Below are 13,726 nucleotides of genomic sequence, written 5' to 3'. Positions count from 1 at the left end.
ATTAATTAATTAACTAATTATGAAAGTTAATTGAATGCTTAAACCATAAAATATAGTTGTTGTTTGGGTAAGAAAACTCTCTTTCTTTCTCTCTCCCCCCCTCTCTCTTTCTCTCTCTCTCTCGCTTTCTCTCTCTCTCTCTCTTTGTGCCCCTCTCTCCCCCCCCTCTCTCACACACACATACACACATTTTATTAATTTGTTTGAGAATGTAGTTTCTACTGTGGTTACGGCCAAACAGTTTTAGGAATCGGTATTTGATATCCAGATGATATATAATAGTTAAATTATTGCAAATGGTAACTGTCTAAATGGTAATATAGTAAAAGATATGTTGGGATGTTTTAATATCATGAACATGAGTTGCAAGTGTTTGGTCTTCAGGTGTTATGTTCTAGTGCTTTGTTTTGTTCAGACACAGCTTACAGTTTGTATCACTATACATTGTTTTCATTTTTGGGACTGATGAACCATGGCAGGACAGTTCTCAAAACGGCCTCAGTACCAGCTACCTTTTGACAGATATGGGAGGTAATGTTTTATGGCCTATAGGATTTGCATTTACACTATTGCACTTTTATCCAAAATAACATGGTGCATTCAATGTACACAGATTGCCAGCATGTTTTCCTTGGGAATTGAACCCATGAATTTGTTACCGCCTGCTCTACCAGTTGAACTACAGCAACAATATAACTGTTGTTGGTAAGTGATTTTTCTTCTTGTGGTCATGCTGAATGGAAATGCCATGATTAACTGCTGCCTACCACATACTTATATTATTTCTCTGCCTCTCTGGACTTTTCCACCATAAGAAATTTTGAATAAAGGACATCTCTGGTTTACAAACTGCCTCCAAAAGCAGAGGAGAGTAGTTTGTATTAGATTAGCTGACCCACTGTGATTATCATAATGTCACACAAAGTTTTTTAAATGATTAATTCAGGAATTTGCAATTCTCTCCACGGTGAATAGCTTAGATTTCTGCTTTACATAAATATCCATTCTGTCACAATCTCATAATAGCAAATTGCCAAATGCTGGGAGTGTTCTGTCTCTGTGTTTGTAGTTCCTTTGATCGCTTTGTTGTTCTACTGGATGTTAATTCATTGCCATGGAATGTCTTCTGTCATTGACTGGGTGCTTTTCAGGGGTCTGGTTTCCATGGAGAGCTGACATTCTGAGTGTTGAGAGTGGACATGCATAATCGGGAAGGACTGTCTGTACTGGGCATGTGCGTAGAGATGTGCAGTGGTTATTAGCATGTTTTAACATTCACAGAGGTCAGACGGTGGCATTTACCCTAAATCATCATCTGCAGTGCCAGCCACAGCAGTACAGGCAAGGGGCAAGACAAGTGATTAGCTGCCTGCCTCTGTTATCACATAAATGAAATAATACTCACTCTTGTGTAAGAGATACTGTCATGTGCAACGCTTGAGGAATTCTTTGTTGTGGCAATAAATAACTCTTTCCCAGACTTATTTTTCAAGTATATAAAAGACAAAGTGTCTTTCGTTCTGGAATAAGCTATATCATTCTGATCAGTTTATAGAAGCATATATAAGATTATACTAATTACTATAATTGTAATTAACGAGCGGAAAATCAAGTTAATGGGGCAATTAGTAAGATGATTCCTTCATTTTACGCTCTTTTAACTATTATGATGAATCAGATGGCAGCCAGTTTGAGGAATGGGGCGGTCTTAGTGCTTAGACGTTTTTTGGTTTAATTATTTATTAGCAAAAGTGATACACATTTGTCACATCCCATAAAAAGAGTTTATCGGGGGCTGGGGGGTGGGATGAATGTTTTAGTTCTGTTGTAGATCATGAGGAATTTTGTGTCCTCACTAGTTTCCTCACATTTTTTTCCACTGCCTAAAAGCTGTGCATAAAAAGATTTGAAGCTGTAAATTACTTCTTTTGCTTTTTTTTTTTTACCTCTTTGACAAAATATGGTCTTGAAAAAACCACTAGATGCCACTAGGAAACCAAGAACAAGCTGCTATGTCCATCAGTGGTGTTTTCATAGTTTTATTTCTTTTGGCCATTTGTATACACACAGTGTGACTTTCTGAATTTTTTAAAAATCATACATATTTCTCATCTCATAGAAACAGTCTACACCTTTTTTGTACAACATAATAGACCTTAGTCTGGGTAGATGCCATATTAAATTTTATGCAGATAAAAATTAAGTCAAGTTTTTCCAGTGGCATGCACTGTATGAAGGTCCTAGATCACCTGCAATTTTCAAAACTCACAACTTTGAAAACTGTTTTATGAAGTTATTTTAGGAAAAAAGTTACATTATTGACACAATTCACTGAACAGACTGTAATTCTCTGCCCAGTTTTTCCATTCCTGTTGAAATTGAATATCGTTATAACCTTTAAAAAGCTCTGTACTATGTGCAAGCACGCCATCACATTCTCTGCTACCTGTCTGTGTTTCATACTCTCTTTGGTTTCAACCGTACTAAAGATATGGAAACTAAATTTTATTTTGCAAGTATCAAATCATTCGACTTGCTCTTTTCTCTTTGTCTGCTTCTTTCTTTTTCTCTCCCACAGTCACGCAAAAAGATTGCATATGCATTATCCATTTAAACGGATGGAGTGACAGTGTCAGAGTCCTGACAGGAAAAACAAATGGAATAAGTAACCGGTGTAGAAATGTGTTTAGTGGCAGTGAGAGAGAAAAGGCGATAATGGGACTCATCCATTACGCCGATGCATGGGTGCAGGGCTGAGTCTAAGTGAGATGGATGACCGTGTGTTCAAACCCCACTGGAGCTCGGAGGTCTGAGTCCTACCCAGACACTCTCACCCAAGACTCCCGGAGAAGAGTTTGCCTTGATGAAGTCTACGAAGCTGCTATTGATATCTAAAAATGCATTTCTCAAAATATTATTCAAATCCTGTCTCGTTTATCCATGTTATAACCCATAATAAGGATGACTGTTATTTTAAGCAGTGGTTTAGGATCGAAGCCCAGACTCAGAGGACATCCAGACGCCTGACTTGTGTTACAGCGTCTGCAGAGCGGGAGTGCCTTTTGCCCTTGGCTCTGATCAAAAGCCTGTAATCGACTCATTTATTCAGCGCAAAGCTGGGAGGCAGAAAGAAGCAAGTCCATGACCTGGTTGTAGCCGCTGGACGCTCAGGCTACAGTGGTGGGATGGAGAGAGGAATTTTTTCCTGGTTGGTGCTGCCGGAGGCTGCTAGCATGATGTGCTACTTTCCTGGCTGATAGGAGAAGAGCTGCTTGTTTCAGTGATATAGGGGGTTGTGTCCACAGTGATTAAGAGCTGCTGGCCTTTCTGGCTTTCCCCTCTCTCCTCGTGTTATCATCAACCTTTTTGTACGCTGCCAAATCTCTTGCTATTCCACCTTTTCCGGATCAAGCTTTCTTTTGTTTTTCAGCGCTCGGTTCCTTTCTGCATCTTCCTGTCGCAGTCCGTCTTTCACGTCCCGCTGCACTTGACTCGGTCTCATCAGATCCTCTTACTCTTGTGTCACTAGACCTTGGTTGCTGTAATTTACTGCAGTAGCACCAATGTACTGTTTGCCTGCATCTGGCTCCTAATCATATAATCTGATGTAAAATAATGCAACTTTGTGAAAGTCCTTGGATTATGGCTAACAAATAAGGGCAGACAGGTGGGAAGACAAACAGGTCTCATTTGCAACTAAGCAAATACAAGATGTTTTTATATGAAATCCTGATTACTTTGACGATGGCATACACAGGTTTCTACGAGGTCTATGGTGCGTTTTGGTTGAGAATTGAACTGCATTAAGAATTTATTCAGTGAGCTGCAGGTCCGCTATTTTGCCTGATATATACCCTGCTGAAAGGACCAGATGAAGAGCAACCGTGTTGTGTTTTGTGTTTTGGATGCTGGTTCCCGGCATGCAATAAATTTTTGGTTCTCCAGCTTGAAATTCTGTACAAGCAGTCTCTTCTCATAACTCAAGAGAAACCATACACATCACATACACTGAGGGACTGCTGTGTGTTACCTTGCGTTGTGTATCTGTATGATTACTCATGAGGGACAGTGTGATGGAGACAGACAGATGGTGTGTGTGTGAGTGTATGAGAGAAAGACACATTTTTGCTCTTTGTCTGAGTATTTGTTTGTTTTTGTGAGTCTCAGGTGTGTGCATGCTAATCAGCTCACTGGGGTCAGAGGTCATCTCCCTGGAGAAGTGCAGAGATTTGGATATCATGACGACCAGGTTACTGTCACTGTCACTGCTTTCTTGATCTCCCTCTCTTTCTCACTCACTCATTGGCCTTCTCCTCCCTGCTGTTTGGACCTTTGTCTATCTTTGCTTGTGGAAATGATGCTTGGCCTAGAAAAACATGATTTGGAAAATTAGTAAAAACATGAAAATCCAATAACCCTGTGTATCACATTAAAGCTTTACTGTAGATGGTTTCAGCCTGAAAGCGATAATTCACCCAAAAATGAAAATTCTGTCATTAATTACTCACCCTCATGTCGTTCCAAACCCATAAGACCTTTGTTCATCTTCAGAACACAAAGGATGATATTTTTGATGAAATCCGAGAGCTTTCTGACCCTGCATAGACAGCAATGAAACTACCACGTTCAAGGCCCAGAAAGGTAGTAAGGACCAAAATCTTTTATCACAATATGAGTCATTTTATTTCACAATACCAATATTATAGCAGAATATAGTTATTTTTTGTTTTAAGTAAGGTCTTTAAGATATCAAATTTTGTGATACCATAAAAAATGTCATAAATCTGCCAGTGGGGTAAGCAAAATAATCTGATTTCAAACAGAAAACAAAATTATTTTGCTTACCCCATTGGCCGTTTATTTTGTTTGTTTCAAGCAAAAACTCACTTAATTTTGACATTGTTTTTTCTGCAAACAAGACAATAATTTTTACTTGTCAAGAAAATCCTTCTTGATTTAAGAATTTTTTTATATTTTGGCTGGAAACAAGACAAAAATTCTAAGTAAGAAAATATTTGTTTTGCAGTGCAGTGGCAATATCAACGAAAACTAATACTAGCCTAAATAAAAAAAAAAAACAACAACTCATGCTCACTGAAGACAAGCGAACAGTCAGCGATTAAATAAGATTAAGAAACTAATTCAGCAATAGGACAAAAACAACTACAGTAGAACAAATAAGAAATGCTACAAAGTAATCAAATGTACAAAAACACTACATATTCTTCACTGTAAATTAAATATATGCTGTAACATGAATATTAGACTGTGTCATTTTAAGAGCTGCCCGGGTTCAATATACTGTTACACATGTGTTCTCTTTCTCAGCGGTTTGCTTTCACTTAAGACCTAAATTACTGTGTTTACAAGGATACTAGCAAAGACAGGAAATTTGACACATACAAGTGAGTGTATTTAACCGTTTAAATCCCATATAGTAACAAAAATAACTCCATTCAATACTCCTGTGCTCTATGAGCACTGTCTTCACAAGTGTGCTCCTCTCTGAACGTGCTCAGAAACAGTCTCTCTGACAGCATGTGTATACAGCGAAATGAGTTCTCCTTCACTGCTGATTGCGTTTCAATGGCTTAAAATCACTTGTTTTTAAACCGCAATGCTTAAAACTAAGTGCAGACGATAAGTTTCCGTTACCACGTAACACAGCAACGGCACATGAGCATGTAACCATGATAGAGACGAGAGTCCAAAATCTCTATCGTTTGACAAATTTCTACTTGTTAATCGTGTCTAACTTTTTTTTTCGCCCACCCCTGAGACATCGATAAAATAGCCCATGTGACAACAGTGGTTCAACCGTAATTTTATGAAGCTACGTGAATATTTTTGTGTGCAAAGAAACCAAAAATAACAACTTTATTTGACAATTTCGTCAACGTGCATTGACGAGTATATGAGAGTTGGGTGAACTATCCCTGTGACACACCAAAGAACTAGCGGTGTCAAAAGCCTTATGTCACATATATATATATATATATATATATGTATGTATGTCACATATGCCCAGTTTGAAAAGTTGAATACACCGTGAAGACTACAGCCAACAGCCAAATTGCATGTACAGTGTTGTGTGAGAAAAATTAACCGTCTGTATCATTTACATTTTACATTTATTCATTTAGCTGACGCTTTTATCCAAAGCGACTTACAATTGCTATATATGTCAGAGGTCGCACGCCTCTGGAGCAACTAGGGGTTAAGTGTCTTGCTCAGGGACACATTGGTGTCTCACAGTGGATTCGAACCCGGGTCTCTCACACCAAAGGCATGTGTCTTATCCACTGCGCCATCACCACCCACCATCCATCATGCTCACTTGTATCAGGTAATGTAAAAAAACAGGAGTCTGTAATTCCTGTAAAAACAGGAAACCAACTCTGAACAAAGCAGTGCTTGCTTACAATTTTGAATACAAATAATGTTGATCACTTTATTCATTCCAGACGGTAATGTTTATGACGATAGGCTATATGCCTATTGGAATGCTCAGGTAAGATAATGTAAATATAAGAACAGCCTTCTGTGTGTGTAATCTTGACTTTGTCATATGCTCACTTTAATCGTTTTTCTTCTAATGCACGGGTTGGCTATGTTGAAAAGCCAATCAGAATGATCTTTGTCACTGACTGCTCAATGTGGATTCGGCATGCTCAACTGGTCAATGTTCATTGTTCGGGTACGGCGGTGCGAAATAAACACCACAAAAACTGAGCTGACAGATGATGGCCTGATGTTAACCAACGGCCAACCATTGGCTTGGTGGCATGCAGCTCCCACCCAGTAGTCACTTTCAAAACTGAACCCGTTGCATTATCTGAACGGGGGAAATCTTTCAGTCTGAAATTTCTGATTGTGTGGATTTTTGTTAATCGTACTGTGTCCTAACCAGATGCCATGCAGTAAAGCAGGGGTGTCCTAAACTGTTCATGGAGGGCCAACATCCTGCAGAGTAATCTATTTTTGAAAATTGAAAATTGACAGTGTTATTAATCTTAATGTGAATGGTTCATCTGTGTATAAGCTTTTGTTGCCAACTCGTAATGCCACAGATATCAGACATCTCTCTGGTGACGTATGTATGCCAGACTTTTTTTTTTTTTCTCCAGTCGTTTTATTCCTATTAAACCCTTGCATTTTCCTACAATCGACTGCATTTTCACATTCAGATCTGCTTCCATCCAATCAATTAAAATGGTTTTAAATTAATTTGTTTCACTTGGATGTACATCACAATATGTGTGAAACAATAGATGTTACATTGTGAAGTCACAGTTTGAAAATATAAGATTAAGTAGGATAAAATACAGAATCTTAACCACATTAATATTAATGCAAGAATATAGAATGTAAATCGAAATGTAAAAAGCAATGACATCGAGGTATTTGCGTGCACTTTTGATCTTTGACTTTGCAAAGTGACTGCATGTCTTGTTTTTGCACACAAGAATCACGACATTGCATTTCACAGCTCAACGCGCTGCAACTTCAGAAAACACATGCAAATAGACAAAACACCAGCAAATCAAGAAAACATCTTCATCATTTTGACAACACATGCGCTGCAAATGCTCACAACACATGCAAATTGAGAAACGCTGCAAATGCTCACAACACATGCAAATTGAGAAACGCTGCAAATGCTCACAACACATACAAATTGAGAAACGCTGCAAATGCTCACAACACATGCAAATTGAGAAACGCTGCAAATCCTCACAACACATGCAAATTAAGAAACGCTGCATGGACCACAATGGAAATGTTTCAAGGGGACCCAAAAAAAGTGACGGACCAGCTGGGATTTGCTTATTGTGCAGTGGCTATTGGTTGAGTTGTTGGTGAACTGAAAGGTGAGTGTTTTTTTGTTGTTGTTTATTTTAACACCCTGATTGCATGATTTCTTTGTCTTTTGGATATTATTAGATTAATAATGTCAAATTACACGATTAACGTTATTATGTAAGATGGCTAACTTATCCTCAACTAAATATAATTTCAAGGTTAATGAAAATAAATTTGCAATGCTTCATTAATTGTTAAAACCAGGTCAAAATAAAAATGTCAGTAAGAATATTTAAAAATTTATTCAGGCCCTTTTAGTAGGCTAATGAAAGAAAGTACATTTGCATGTGTTGTGAGCATTTGCAGCGTTTCTCAATTTGCATGTGTTGTGAGGATTTGCAGCGTTTCTCAATTTGCATGTGTTGTGAGCATTTGCAGCGTTTCTCAATTTGCATGTGTTGTGAGCATTTGCAGCGTTTCTCAATTTGCATGTGTTGTGAGCATTTGCAGCGTTTCTCAATTTGCATGTGTTGTGAGGATTTGCAGCGTTTCTCAATTTGCATGTGTTGTGAGCATTTGCAGCGTTTCTCAATTTGCATGTGTTGTGAGCATTTGCAGCGTTTCTCAATTTGCATGTGTTGTGAGCATTTGCAGCGTTTCTCAATTTGCATGTGTTCTGAGCATTTGCAGCATTTCTCAATTTGCATGTGTTGTGAGCATTTGCAGCGTTTCTTAATTTGCATGTGTTGTGAGGATTTGCAGCGTTTCTTAATTTGCATGTGTTGTGAGCATTTGCAGCGCATGTGTTGTCAAAATGATGAAGATGTTTTCTTGATTTGCTGGTGTTTTGTCTATTTGCATGTGTTTTCTGAAGTTGCAGCGCGTTGAGCTCTCTCGGCCACCGTACTTATCCCTAAAACTTTAACATGTTTTTATTGCTGCCTTGCAAAGCACTGGTGCACATAGTTTCTCTTTCTTCCATGCTTCACTTAGTGCCATATTACCATCACACTAAATTCCTCTGTTCAGCTCTGTGCAGATTCATGTACGAGTGATTGTCTCTGTGTGTGTTGCATCAGTGAGATGATGTTTGTAATCCACCTTGCTTTATACATGTCTCAGACAGAAATTTTCAGACCAGACGACTGTTTGCTTGTTTGGATCTCTGTCTGTCTTTGTGTGTGTGTGAGAGAGAGCTCCATGAAAGCGTGAAAGCATTGAGTTCAGCAACCAGATATTTTTAGACCTGTCTCGAGACCTCTTGCTTCCCTCCACAATTCTCCTCTCCTCCTCGGCCGTGTCCTCACCTCCTCCCCTCCTCCACTCTGATATGTTGTTTATCTATGTATTTGTGTGCATGTCTTGGGTGATGATAAGAGTGAGTGAATTCATCAGTCGGAGCGGTTGTTAGAAGTGTAGCATATCTGAAAGGCTCACTAACTTTTTCTTTTTCTACAAGAAAATTATTTACATTTTAAATCAGTGGTGTTCTTTTAAACAGTTTACTAGCAATTTCTGAGTGAAAATTGTTATCATGTAAACCCTATACCATTTTATTTTTCAGTGCACCTGCCTAATCTCTCTCATTAAGACATGATTAGCAGTATTTAATTACTCTCATCATCTGGACCTCTTCAAAGCTGACCACTCAAACACTAATCACATTTTCACAAAGTAGCAGAGGATGCAGAAATGTAACTTAGTTTTACATTACCAGAGCCTCAGTTATTATCTCACATGAACGAATATATTTAAGGGGGTAATGAAGTCTGAATATTTTGTATATTTAAGCAACACTTATACTTCCCTTCAACGGTATGTGTTCCTGCCTTATCAGTCAACAAATGGCAAAGATTTTGCCATTTCTGTTTGATGGGGCTAGTGAGTTTAATCAGGCTATATGTTTGACAGCAGTGCTGCCACAGTATGTCATTATAGATATTACACCCTATCACCCACCCTTACTAAGAGCAATTTCCCACATGGCTGAATATAGAGGAGATTACACAGCACAGGAGTGAGCATGTCAGTGAGAAATTAAGATGTAAAACTTCCTGTTTATTAACGCCAAAGACAATGTCGGTGCTAGTATGTGTATGTGTTTACATACCATCCAGATATGACTGAAATCTGGATTGTACTTTCTTTGCAGAGCTGTCTGATTGTATTTTTAACAACCGTAGGTTATTGAGATGTGATTTGAGGTAGAGAGAGAAAGAGAGGGCGGGTGTGTGAGAAGGAAGTTATTCACCTAGACTTACATAAACCCTAGCTCTATATTTAGACATCGTGACTTCAGATTTCTGCACCAGAGTGATCGACCACATTGATATGCGTGTGGGCCTCAGTGTTCCTCATGCACAAACTGCGGTCGGAATGCTTTTGCCTGGCTGTATCAGCCTAATGCTGCTTTGTTGGAGATAAATATGTATTGGACTGCTGCTGCTGCTCTGCTGTGTGTTGCTGTATAGAAGTCTGTTGAGGATTTATTATACTGTATGTTAGTATGTATCAGGCTGCACAGTGATTTCTTGGTGCTTATCAGAGTTGCGCTGCTGTGTATCGGCTGATTGTGAGTCTGTTTTGATTAGGAGCATAAGAGACTGTGTAAGTGTAGACTGGACTGTGTGTATGAGCTTGTATCACACTCACATGTGGCTTTTATGGCAGTGTTGGGTATTTCAAAATGCATTTCACCATTTTGGCACACTACAAAATGCTTCATCTAAATTAACTTACCTAAACAAAATAATGTTCCAACAATTGTGGAAATGCCTTATTTTTCAAACAATTCATACTTAAAAAAAGTCTTTGAAAATACAATACAAAAGTATATGGTCTGTATGATTTTTAATATTTTTGAAATAAGTCTCTTGTGCTCACCAAGCTGGCATTTATTTGATCAAAATACAGTAGAAAAATTGTAATATTGTGAAATGATGCAATTTAATTTTTATTTATATTTTAAAATGAAATGTATTCCTTTGGCAAATTTGAATATTCATCAGCCATGTCTCCAGTCTTCGGGGTTACATGGTCCTTCAGAAATCATTCTAATATGCTGATTTGGTGCTTAATAATTCTTTCTTATTATGAATATTCTAAAAAGGTTTGCTGTGTAATATTTTTGTAGAAACTGGATTATTTGATGAATATAAAAATGAAAGAAATGGCATTCATTTGAAATAATAAAGTCTTTGTTAGATTATAAATATCTTTACCAGAACCTTTTCATATAATGTGTCATTGTTTAGTACAAGGGGGGAAAAAACTGTCCTGACGGACACTGACCCAAACGTTTGAACAGTGGTTTGTCATTATCTACAGTATATGATAAGAAAATGCAGGTTACCAACTAACAGGTTTGTACAGTAACATTTTTTTTCTGTTAAAATTACTAACATTCACAGTGATAAATAAGGTATCTTGTCTATCGTGAAGTCAAAGAACTCACACTAGCTTAAGACTGAAAGAGCTCTTGTCACAGCAGTTCTTGTGATGATGACACTCTAAATAGCAAGCAATTACCATATTTTACTGACAGATAGAAGTGCAGCATGAAGGAAAATTTACAACCCAGTCTATCAAAATGATTATTTGTAGTGCAACCTCTGTTTGTGAGGGCATGACATTTTTTTTTTGCTGAATTTCTACACACGATAACATTCTCAAGGGATAGAAAATAGTGAATCCAAACATGTTTCTGACCTGATCAGGATATAACTGAGATGTTGGATGATTCACTGTACCAGTCATCATTTTTTTGGAGAATATAAGTTGTTGATGTTCTCATAACAGAGAGTCAGTGTCATTACAGCATTAGGTGTAATCTTGCTTTTTGTAGATTTATGGTGTGTTTATCACAATGTGTCCTGGGTTTATATGTGACGCCTCCAAAAATTCTCTCCGTAAATCTTGGAAATCCTCTTTTTGTGAGGATGTGATTGTGTCTGTTACATTTAAAATCACCTGCGAGTTTATTTGCATGTCTGTTCCATTTCTATGTGCATGTTTATGCATTTTCGGCCCCGCTGACCTTCATCCCTACTGGTGCCATTGAGGTGGCTTTAAATGTGTAAAGACGTGCTCCCTGCTGCCACTCTCACTCTCAGTGCGATAACCCCTTCAGCTGTGCACGGAGTTCCTCTTCTGATGTGACCTTCAGCTCCCTCCTACCAGCTTTTACTATTCCCCTTCTGCACTCGCTTTCAATGTCACACTCATATATGCACAGTGTGAGACTCTGTGTAGAACAGCAGTCTGTGATTAAATCATTTCCTCTCTATAGGATGCTTGGCCAAGGATCCCAATAGCCTTTAATATTAATATGCAATGAGATTAGACCTACAACAACTAAAACTTGTTTTAATGTCTCCTGCTGGCATTCCAACTAATCCATTACAGTCCAATTTGAGCACTGGTGAGTTAAAATGAGCGTGCCAAATGCAACAAAGCTTTATAAAAGTGAAATGCATTTTAATTTTAAAGCTCTTTATGCTTGCACTCAAGTGCCTTGCATTGTCTGAATAAAGTCCATCAGATAGCTGAATCTTGAATTCAGTATTTCTAATGCACAACTTAGTCTGTAAATCTTTTCACATGAGCAATTAAGTTCTCTCTATCTGGTTTTAAATCTTTAGTTGTAATTTTGATATGGCGGATCATTCCGGAGGCTATTGTTAAAGCAATATGTAACAGTACGTCAGCATGAGTCAGTTGGAGGGGTCCTGGTGGTCTCATTCAGTACCAGTTTTTATTGGGTACTAGTGCATCAGACCGCAGCTGCTCATTGACCCAGACAGATAATGAAATGTAATGAAAGCCTGTTTATATAGCTTTGTGCTTTAGAGAGAGAGAGCGCTTCCTGAAGGCTGAGCAATTCATGAGAATACCTGCATGTGGCTGTGTGTGCAACCACATCCAAACACGGTGCTGTGTTTACATGGAATCCAGTGTTATATTGACTTATTTATTGGCTTTAAGACAGTAATACTAAAATATTTACACAAGCCGCCATAACTACTTAATCTTGTTTTCATATATGCAACAATTCCCTGTTGCAGACTGGAAATGCTGACTGGTATAATGGGAATCAGTTGTATGTAGTTTGTTGCAAAATATAACACAGACTAATAGAGAGCCATTGTGTTATAATTCTGCTTGATTGTGGTTATGGATCAATAATCTCATTGTTTATTCCACATTAATCTCAGTTGGTCTTGCTCCGGGGGATCAGGTGATGATCCGATACAGTCCTAAGTTGTTTGGTGCAAGAAAACAAAATGTTCTTTTACATTCAAACATCAAACTTCATTAATATTATACGAACTGCATATATCCAATGATTTTCTACAACACTTTTAATTTCTAAATCTCTCTTTAATTTTAATTTCTTGCTCTCAACCACAGCTCAAAGCGCATTCTGGTCAAAACAAAGCAATCTTATCCTTATAGTGAACTCATTTTTAATGTTGTCTGGTACAAATTTGCTTTTAACCTGCATAATTTTGTTTGCATGGTATTTGAGGATGATTGCATTAAGACTCAACAATAAGGATTGCCCAAAGGCCTGGGGTGGACACTCGGAACAGTTGATATTACGATATTATGATATTATGCAGCGCCTGAAAGTAGTCCCCAGCTATATCATAACTAGTTACCTAGCTGGGGACTACTTTAAATAGGAAAATTATCGAAACTCTTTGGTCATTTTTGAGCGAGATGCTAATGGTCTAATCCGATTCAATGATCTATGATAAGTTAAGCTAAAAGTGCTACCGCCAGACACGGAGATCGGCTGAATGGATTCAAAAACGGTAAAACTCAACTGTTTAACTGGGGAGTTGTAAAAAGCCTATTTTCAAAAAAGTGGGGTGTTCCTTTAAGCCTTGCCAATTTAAACATTCAAGTGATTTCAAAGCAT

The sequence above is a fragment of the Barbus barbus genome (genome assembly GCF_936440315.1).
Source record: "Barbus barbus genome assembly, chromosome: 3".
Taxonomy (NCBI): Eukaryota; Metazoa; Chordata; class Actinopteri; order Cypriniformes; family Cyprinidae; genus Barbus; species Barbus barbus.
The sequence above is the reverse complement of the archived record's forward strand: the minus strand, read 5'-3'. Positions refer to the sequence as shown.